The 8658-nt window shown below is 38.6% G+C and overlaps 1 long non-coding RNA gene across 1 annotated transcript; it reads left to right on the top strand.

Annotated features, from left to right (window-relative positions):
• Positions 1 to 3113: 3113 nt before the first annotated feature.
• Positions 3114 to 3906, top strand: LOC149140705 (uncharacterized). The gene is made up of 3 exons (XR_016264001.1): positions 3114 to 3218; positions 3303 to 3354; positions 3443 to 3906. It is a non-coding gene; the product is annotated as an uncharacterized LOC149140705 (long non-coding RNA).
• The last annotated feature ends 4752 nt before the right edge of the window (positions 3907 to 8658 follow it).

Here is an 8658-nt window from a genome sequence, read left to right as displayed (position 1 = left end):
ACTAATCCACTAAATATTTCATTAATGTCCCATCTTCGGAAAAGGCCAATAATTTAACAACCCAATTGACATACCTAGAAAGATTTTGATTAAATGCCGCAAAAGAGGATTGTTTCAAACATTATTGTGAGTAGGATACCTCCAATTTTTAATGGAAAGGTCTTATTGTTTCTTCCCCTTTTTCCTTTCTTATTCTGCAAGTATATGAACTCATGCATTGAACTCCATTATATTCAACATAGTTTACTGTAAGAATCTAACCAACGTTACTCCTACTAGCCTACAAAAGAAAGAACAAAAATTAAAACTATATGTCGGAACAGACTAAAATATAAATGATGAACGATTGACTTAATGGTTGTAAAAATTTAAAAAAGTTATACAGATTTAATGGTTGTAAAGATTTAAAAAAGTTATACAGATTTAATGGTTGTAGAGATTTAAAAAAGTTTAAAGAGGTGGAAGAGTTGTCCAGAAAGTTATGGAAATTCTGATCATATTTAGAGAAAATATGGTAAGGATTTTTGTAAATCCAAGTTATAGTTGTTAAACTTCAAAATGTTAGATGTTCTAGATGTTTTTGATGGTGTTGGATCCATTTCCATCATCAAAAACATGATTCAAACACTGCCTTTACAAGATTTTTTGAAACTTTTTCGCCACTTTTAACCATCCTGGCAATTCCTCCACCTCGATAGATGACTCCTTTAAAAAAATAGTAAATTTTATTATAGAGTCCCCACTTTAAATTTCTCTGCAACGAGTTTACACCATTCAGTTTGAATTTAATATTATAAAATTCGTTGTTCCAAATTAGTTTTGATTAGAGAATTTCCACATCAAATTTATCTCTCTGCCAAGAACTCGGACCTCCTACTCCCAACGAATTCTTGGAAGCATTCTGTACTCTGTGTCAGTACTCTGGTTGCCAAAACCATGAGCTCTTAAAATGAATAATAACTATAAAGTAATAATATAAATAAGAACCCTAAGGATGGGCCTGAGAGCAATTTGTTCGAAAGATACAAGTATTTTCTAAATAAGAATTCCCCGAAATCCAACGTAAAAGGTGCATCAGTAAAATGAATAAACATATATCTCCGAGGAAGCATTCAATTTCTTCGCCGAGTTGATTTGAAAAAATTAAATACAAATATTACAAATCCTTAAACCCATCCCAATCCCAACCGTTTCGCATTGTCTAAAATAAGAAAAAACGAGAGAATCAATTGCGATTTAATTGGTGATTACCATGATTCAAAGTTCAAAATCCAGTGGATCAAACCAACTTAAAAAAATAGTAACAGTTATGTTCAAAGAAGACGGTTGCAAATGCTGTAAAAACAAAGATAAATGAGTCACTATATTTCTTATATTTATATCTTTCCAGAAGCACATTTGTATATAGTCCGTTTTGTAAAAACATATTTGAACCAAAAGAACATTTATACATAGTCCATTATGTAAAACAACATTTCCGAAGCAAACATGGTTGTATGATAAAAACAATTTTTTTTAAATACGAGCTATGCACAATGAGGGATGACATCTATGGGATTATATATTTTCATTGAGGTAATAGTTAATCACTACATTGTTACTCTAATCCATTAACCAGGACTTCAAATTAAGACATTATCAAGAAACACGCTAGTTGTTGCACATATATCTGGCTAAGAATAACTTTCAATCCTCCTCTGGGTTCATCTATTGTCACAATTGCAAATAAATTGGAGCTTGTGTCCACTTTAATATCAGTTGTAAAATTTTTATTCTTCAACTCTGTCATGAGATCACCAAGAAAAACTCCCATTTCTTGGTACCAATGGATTTAAAGACCAATCCGGTGGGAGTATAGGTGTTAGATTAAAATTTTGATCAACGAGGAAATCCTTCTAAAATAGACCTTGGATTTTCTTGCCAATGTCAGAGAACAAACCAGGTCTCTTAACCATTGTTGCGAGTCCACAACCTGAATGGATTGTTAGGTGATCTAAATGCAACAATGGGTGGAGAATGACAGAGCTGGAATGAAGAGCATAAACCCCCCAAAACCCGAGCATATGCATTCGAGAATATTGTGCTTCAAAGCTGAAATCTTGACAGTTAATTTTGTGGAGATGCTGTTGTCCGACTATCGTGGCCGTTGGTTTTTATATGGTTTGTATGCCCTGATTGGGTTCTGTTGTAACATTTTCCAATGGCTTCGTCAACCTTTTAGGAGTTGGATCTAATAGTTTCTGCCCCTTTCCCGTGGTACTACCAAGAAGCTCAAGAGCCCAATAAGTTGAAATGGCAAAGAAAAAGTCGTAGTCATCCACTGCCATGGTAAAAAATGATAAAAATGAGACGAATGATTAGGCATAAAAGAATTTCTTCATTACGGTAAGAGATGAGCAAATAAAATAAATTGTTCATTACGGTAAGAGATGAGCAAAATTTAGGATTTGGGCACTAGGAACTCCTTCCCAGCGACCTGCCTTGCCCCCCGTCGATGATGCAACTGCCATTCTTCATGTAGTCGAAGAGCGTGGAGACTGTCTAGTCCACCTGCGTGCCGAGCTTGACGAGGATGATCAATGACCTCCCAGTTCAAGCAGAAGGAAGGTAGACCGTGGAAATAAAGAAATCGACTAACAATTCAGCGGTTGACAGTTAGGTAGTTGATAATTCAAGTAGGAGTCCATGGTGAAATCGAATGAGTGAAAATATTTGAATCGTCTAACAATTGATCCAATGGTGTCAAACTGTGTAGAGTCGCAGTGTAGAGTCGCAGTTTAGGGAGTTGATTTCAAAGGGAACGCCTTACGACGTAATTATTAATTTGTATATCATTATTCGAGCCCTTAAATTTTATATGACACTTTGGTTTACAGTTTACCGTCTGTATAGTTGATATTATGTATATTGGGCATCAACAATATGACTTGATTTTTTTTCATACATTTACGTGGTCCACTTGGAATTTTTGGGAATTTCCTTCCAGCGGTCATGCATTGGACACTTGGCTTCTTCTACATCATTGATTAGTCTTTTGGATTGACAGTTTTGTTGCTAGGAATGGTAGTTAGGGTTTTACCCCTCCCAAACCCTCATTTGAGTTTTCAATTGGTTGTGGCTCCGGGGTATGGCGTCGCTCTGCAACCAGGGTCAGTTTAGCCTTCACTAAGCGAACTAATGCTTCAACCTCGGTGCCACATGCACGAATTCATCTGTGGGTAAGCTCTTCACTATTGGGGCTGCTTAATTTGAGGGTTTCTTTTTACCTCTGTAAGTTTTCCTGAGGTTTAATTTGTCACTAGGTTACAAAATCACAAATATTTGAAGGGGATTCACGACACCGCTTCTCTACAGGTAATCTGTTCGATCATGAAGCTTGCTAGTTTTTTCTTCATCGCATTTTGTGTATTTGAGTCTAACATGGGTTTTGCCTTGTCTACAGGTTCCAGCTGTTTCAAAGGAGAATTCATTCACCCTTTCCTTTAAGTAACCTAAGTGTGTTTTATTCGAACTTTCCCCAAACTTATTTTATTGTGACATCTTCTTAATCTGTTTCCCTGTATTGTTGTGATGCAAGTATAACTCTCCAACTTTCATGGTAAATTAGACTCTATGCATCTCCAGTACATACAAGGAGACTGAAAAGCACTTTGTTTACCGGGTACTTTCAGAAAAAACCTTGAGGGTTCTACAACGAGATACACTTAAGCTTACCTTTCTGACTTCCATATTTGGGATAGGGATAGGGTTTGACTATGTTGACCAGTTCTTGTGAATTTATGTGATTTTGTTGCGACTTATTTTAGGAACCGATGTTATTACAATTAATATAAGAACTGAGGTCCATTGTTCATGGTCATTTTAGTTTTATTTTCATGGCTCATACTTTTTCTGTAAAATTGTCTTGCTACGAACCTTGTCAAGAATGAACGCTTTTGTTAGCGGTTGACAACTTCATTTTATAGTTTGATTTTTAATTTTTAATTTAAGTTTGTCGATTTTGCCAACACATGGTGATAATGTTTACCCTAAATGTTAAGCACATTTTGTGAATGGTTTTTTCTATTGTACTATGTGTGAAAATTATTGGATACAATAATAAGGGTTAACTGAGCTTCGTACTTTCTTACTGTTATAATACTTCACCTATGTAAAGGTTTGATTATCTAAATATGGAATAACTCTATTTATGTTTATTGAACCCAATTTTCTCTATCGAGCACTGAAGTTAAATGGATTCTTGGTTATGTTGTTGTTGCATAATTATCTTGTTGATACATATTAAATCCTATGTAATATGTTTTGTTTTTTAAAGTTGTATGTACATATTCTTTGAAAAGGTCTTGATTATCTTGTCTATTTATAGTGCATGAAGGCTCCTACAAAATTTAACTATGCCTTGGTACATTGTTTTAATCTATAGCAGAGTACCTTTACTTGCTTATATCCTCCCAGTATATATATCTATATTTATTTCCAGATATCGGACTGTTAGCTTCGGAATTACTGTCTGAAGAGTGAACTAACTTATACTGCCAAGCCAATCCTAGTCTTGTTTCCATATCAACCTACCTTATTGGTAACAATTTTACTTTCAACTACAACCATTCAAACAACCCCTACTGAGCAGTCACTCTTGTAGGACTTGGTTAGTAATTTAGCACAAAACCATACTATTTTTCTTTTTCTTAATCTGTATACTTGTAAGCTTTCTTACAGGAAGCAAAGTTCATACAGGTGTTATAGTAAATACAATACCAAAAAAAATTAATTATTAACTTTAGTAAAGTACATATCTGCCTTTATAGCCCGGAAGAATTCAATTAGAAGAGCACCCTCCACCCTTCCAATGAGATCGACAATGGCGTCCGAATCTCCCATCGAGCTTCCACTACTAGAACAGTTCCTAACTGGGTCAACTTGCAGACCTCAATACCTCTCAGAGTCCAATCTAAAGTTGTTGGTATGGAGTATTCACTAGGTCCAACCCATCTCAAGAAATTCCCTCAACTTGCAGCATACAACTGCTCCTTCTTGGTGTGATCTTCTTTTCCTTTCTCTTCTCTAAGAAAAAATAAAAAGCAATAACCCTTTTCCTCTCCATTGAGACTCATTTATCTCCCAGGAGAGGAAACCAAGAACCATAACAGAACCTATTGTAGCGGCTACAACCACCCTCCAAAATTTTGCCTCTCATGCAAATTTCAAAGCTTACCTTGGATCCTGTGATTGATCATCCTTGGTCACTTGTTGGTAAGTTGATGATCTCAAGCTTGCCCTCCTTGATATTAAGAGTTGTTCATCTTCTCATATTTATGCAGCATGTGTCATCTTTGGGCATAAGGATTGTTGTTTGTCATGCAAAGGGAATTTTGTTTTGCTACAAGGGAAAGCATACACGCATGAGATTATATCATCACATAGACATATTTCACATTCACTTCATGCACTCTTGTCACGAAGGTTGTTGCATCAAGAAGAGTATGTTTTAAACATTCTTGATGGTCTATGTTGCATCACTAAGTGTTCATGTGTGATCATAGTCAAGTCTTATCAAAGTTTACATGTTTCACTGATTTCACACTTAGCCAATTTCCCAAGCAACCTAGCCTCATCCAGCTTCCCGGAATTGTGCACTTTGCTTCTGCAACCCTCAATATTTCTCCCTTGCTTGCTGGAAATACACAGTGCATAGAGACCCCAACATCCCTTGGCATCCAAAATTGCGCAGTGGTTTCCCTAGTGTCTTTCCCCAGCCGGAAGTTGCTGTCTCTAGAAATTGCGTAGTATTGTCCCTCATCTGCTCAGTCTACCTTGCAACCTGAAATCGTGCAGATGTGTCTCCCAGGGCCTCATTCCGGCAGTAGTCACTGTCCGCTGAAGCTGCGCTGATCTATCTCTCAGTGACTACAGGAAAAGGTGACATGCTGAGATCACTCCTAGGGATTTGAGGAGAAGGAATAAGAGACCGAGTGATGGAAAATATCAGGACTGCATGAAAACTTCATCAGATGCATGATCATCTTGAGGGTAAGTATGGTAAGTAAAGAACACCTTTTGAAGTACACCTCTTAGTTGAGTTTGCAGGACTGCTTGTTAGTGTCATATAATCATGTCTTCAGTAACATGCATGTGTGCAAACACAAAATTCATTTCATGTGTTTCCTCTACATGTCTTTCTTTCTTTTTGCTTGTTTGACCAATTATCGTCTTCAACATGTTGATTTACATGTCATGCTTGCGACCTTGTTCTAGTGATATCGAAGCTTTATTTTCGTGTGCATGAGTTTTTTCGACTATGAAAACACTTGCCACACTCACATGCGATGTTGTAAGCACTATCATGCAAGTGTTGTCACGGTCGTCTGAAGGTCTATTCTAAGTGTCGCACTTGTCGCTTTCACCATTAGACAATCCCATAGTTAGTCACACTGAGCATATGTTGTCTTGTGGTTTCGGGTGTCTTGTCATCGAGTCATGTTGAGTGTGTCTTCGCAAGGTCATGTATACACGAGTTCACTCGCTCACACACTTATCCATTTTTCTAAAAGTTTGTTGACTAGACCACCCTCCATGAGTCGGACCCCCACTGAGATGCACTGCACAATCTCAACCCTTAGTGACCAAACACTGTTGCCTAGAACTGTGTAGAGCTTGAGGCTTTTGCTCCAGGCAGTATGCACTGTTCGATTCGAGAATTAACTCGACTGATTGTCACCCATAACAACACAAAAGTTTCCTAAGAAGCTATCTTAGTCTGCGCTTCCCGTAAGCCTATCTATCAAGCCTCCTGCTGGTCAACTAGAGAATTTGACTTGGGCAGTGACCAAGGGATGCAATCTTCCCAAAAATTGCATAGAAGCTGCTAGCCTTCCTGCTTGCACTGCCTGAAGAAATTGTGTAGACAAGAGGGATAGGCACTCACTACCTGTCACTACACTGTCTTTGGAAATTGTGCAGTTCTGTTAATTAGTCCCCCTGCCGGCCTTCTTGCTACTCCTCCTGAAAATTGCTCAGTTTTCATGGATAGTCCACCTATTGAGCCACACCTCGCTTAGCCCAGAAACTGCGCAGACATGTCCTGCATGACTTCCTCCTAGATCTGCGCAGTTCTGTCCAGCAAGCTCCCACAACCCGATCTCGGCCTCCTTTGAAAATCTTCATAGTTTTCATTGCTAGTGCCTCCTGTTGCCCACACTACCTTCCCTGGAAAAATTGCGAAGTTCTACCTCCGACCTGAGCCAGATCCCGCAGATGTCATTACTGTCCCAGACTGCTCAACCCAGTCTTTCAGTGACCTTAGTGCATTTTTTCTTGACAGTGTTCTAAAGCCTTGCATCCTGGCCTGACATGTTCTCTGCGTTGTTTTAGAGCCTTCTACTCTTTCCCGGTCACTTGCACCCATAAACGAAAGACAATGTATCATGGTAGACTACGGGATTTATGGATTTGATGTCGTCTCGTCACGAGTGATTGTAGAAATAGGCATATGGATGAGACATGGCACGATGACGAACAGGATGAATAAGGAGCGCATGATAGAAGACTTGCTCGTGTTTGGACGAACACACAAATCATACCAAGTAGTAAGAGAATGAGACACATGCACATGCATGGACCATCAAGCGAATACCAAGACCATTGAAGACTCTATGCACTTTGCCATGTAGAGGTGAAGCTATGGGACACAAAGGGCACACTCATCACTTAGTAGCACAATAGCTCGACATGAACAACACAACCATCATGTGCATACCAGCAATGTCATGTCGAGTTGTGTCATAAGTCGCCTCGGCCACATTACTATTTTGGGTCATACTATGTAATCGATGTAATGTAACATGGAAGTCCAAGAGACCCACAGATGAAGTTAAAGAGTCATGTAAATCAAAAAGTCATCTGAGTCAAACAATCATGAGGGAAGTCGAAGAGTCACAAGGGTCAGTTTCACCCTTGGCTATATATACCCCTCACTTGTACATGCAAAAGACTTTTCACCTTGGCTCCTCCCACATAGCCTTAAGAGTCTGTAGTATTTTCTTTGAGGAGTGAGTAGTGGCTCCAATGCCTCGCTATTAGGGTTAGTGATGTATGGTGTACGGATGTGTCTTGGAACTTTTACTTAATTCAGAACCCTGTTAACATGCCAACACGTTTTCACACATGTATTGTATTAATTTATAAGACTATTCTTTGGATGCTTGTAAAGCATGTTGCTTTAACTTGTACTAAGATAGTTGAACTATTTCGGTTGTTTTAGTGCATATGCTATTGGAAATGTTTTATATCAGTTGTATCATTGTCTCGCCTGTGTCGACTACTTCGCTGGACACTCGACAAATTCATTCTTGTAAACTTGTTATAACGACCGTCACACTCGTGTGGACTACTCCACTGGGTGTTGTACGTGCTATCTGTTCACCTTTGTGTTTGTGACTGTTGCATCTGTGTGGACTACTCTGCTGGAAGCTGTGCAGATCCTGCTGTGTTGTGTGTCGCTAACATAGTTGGGACTATTCCCTTTCGACTTGAGACTCAATCTCACCCTCTCCCTCTGAAGTGAAAGAACTTAGACACAAGCTACACTAAGCACTCACCAGGCACATGAAACTCGTTGTTCGAAGACCAAGTATACCACTCTCATGTGCTTACAAGAAA

This window comes from Pinus tabuliformis, chromosome X, assembly GCF_031772625.1.
Source record: "Pinus tabuliformis cultivar Carrire ecotype Pingquan chromosome X, CPIR1, whole genome shotgun sequence".
Classification (NCBI taxonomy): Eukaryota; Viridiplantae; Streptophyta; class Pinopsida; order Pinales; family Pinaceae; genus Pinus; species Pinus tabuliformis.
Note: the sequence above shows the minus strand (reverse complement) of the source record. Positions and strands in the feature narration are given on the sequence as shown.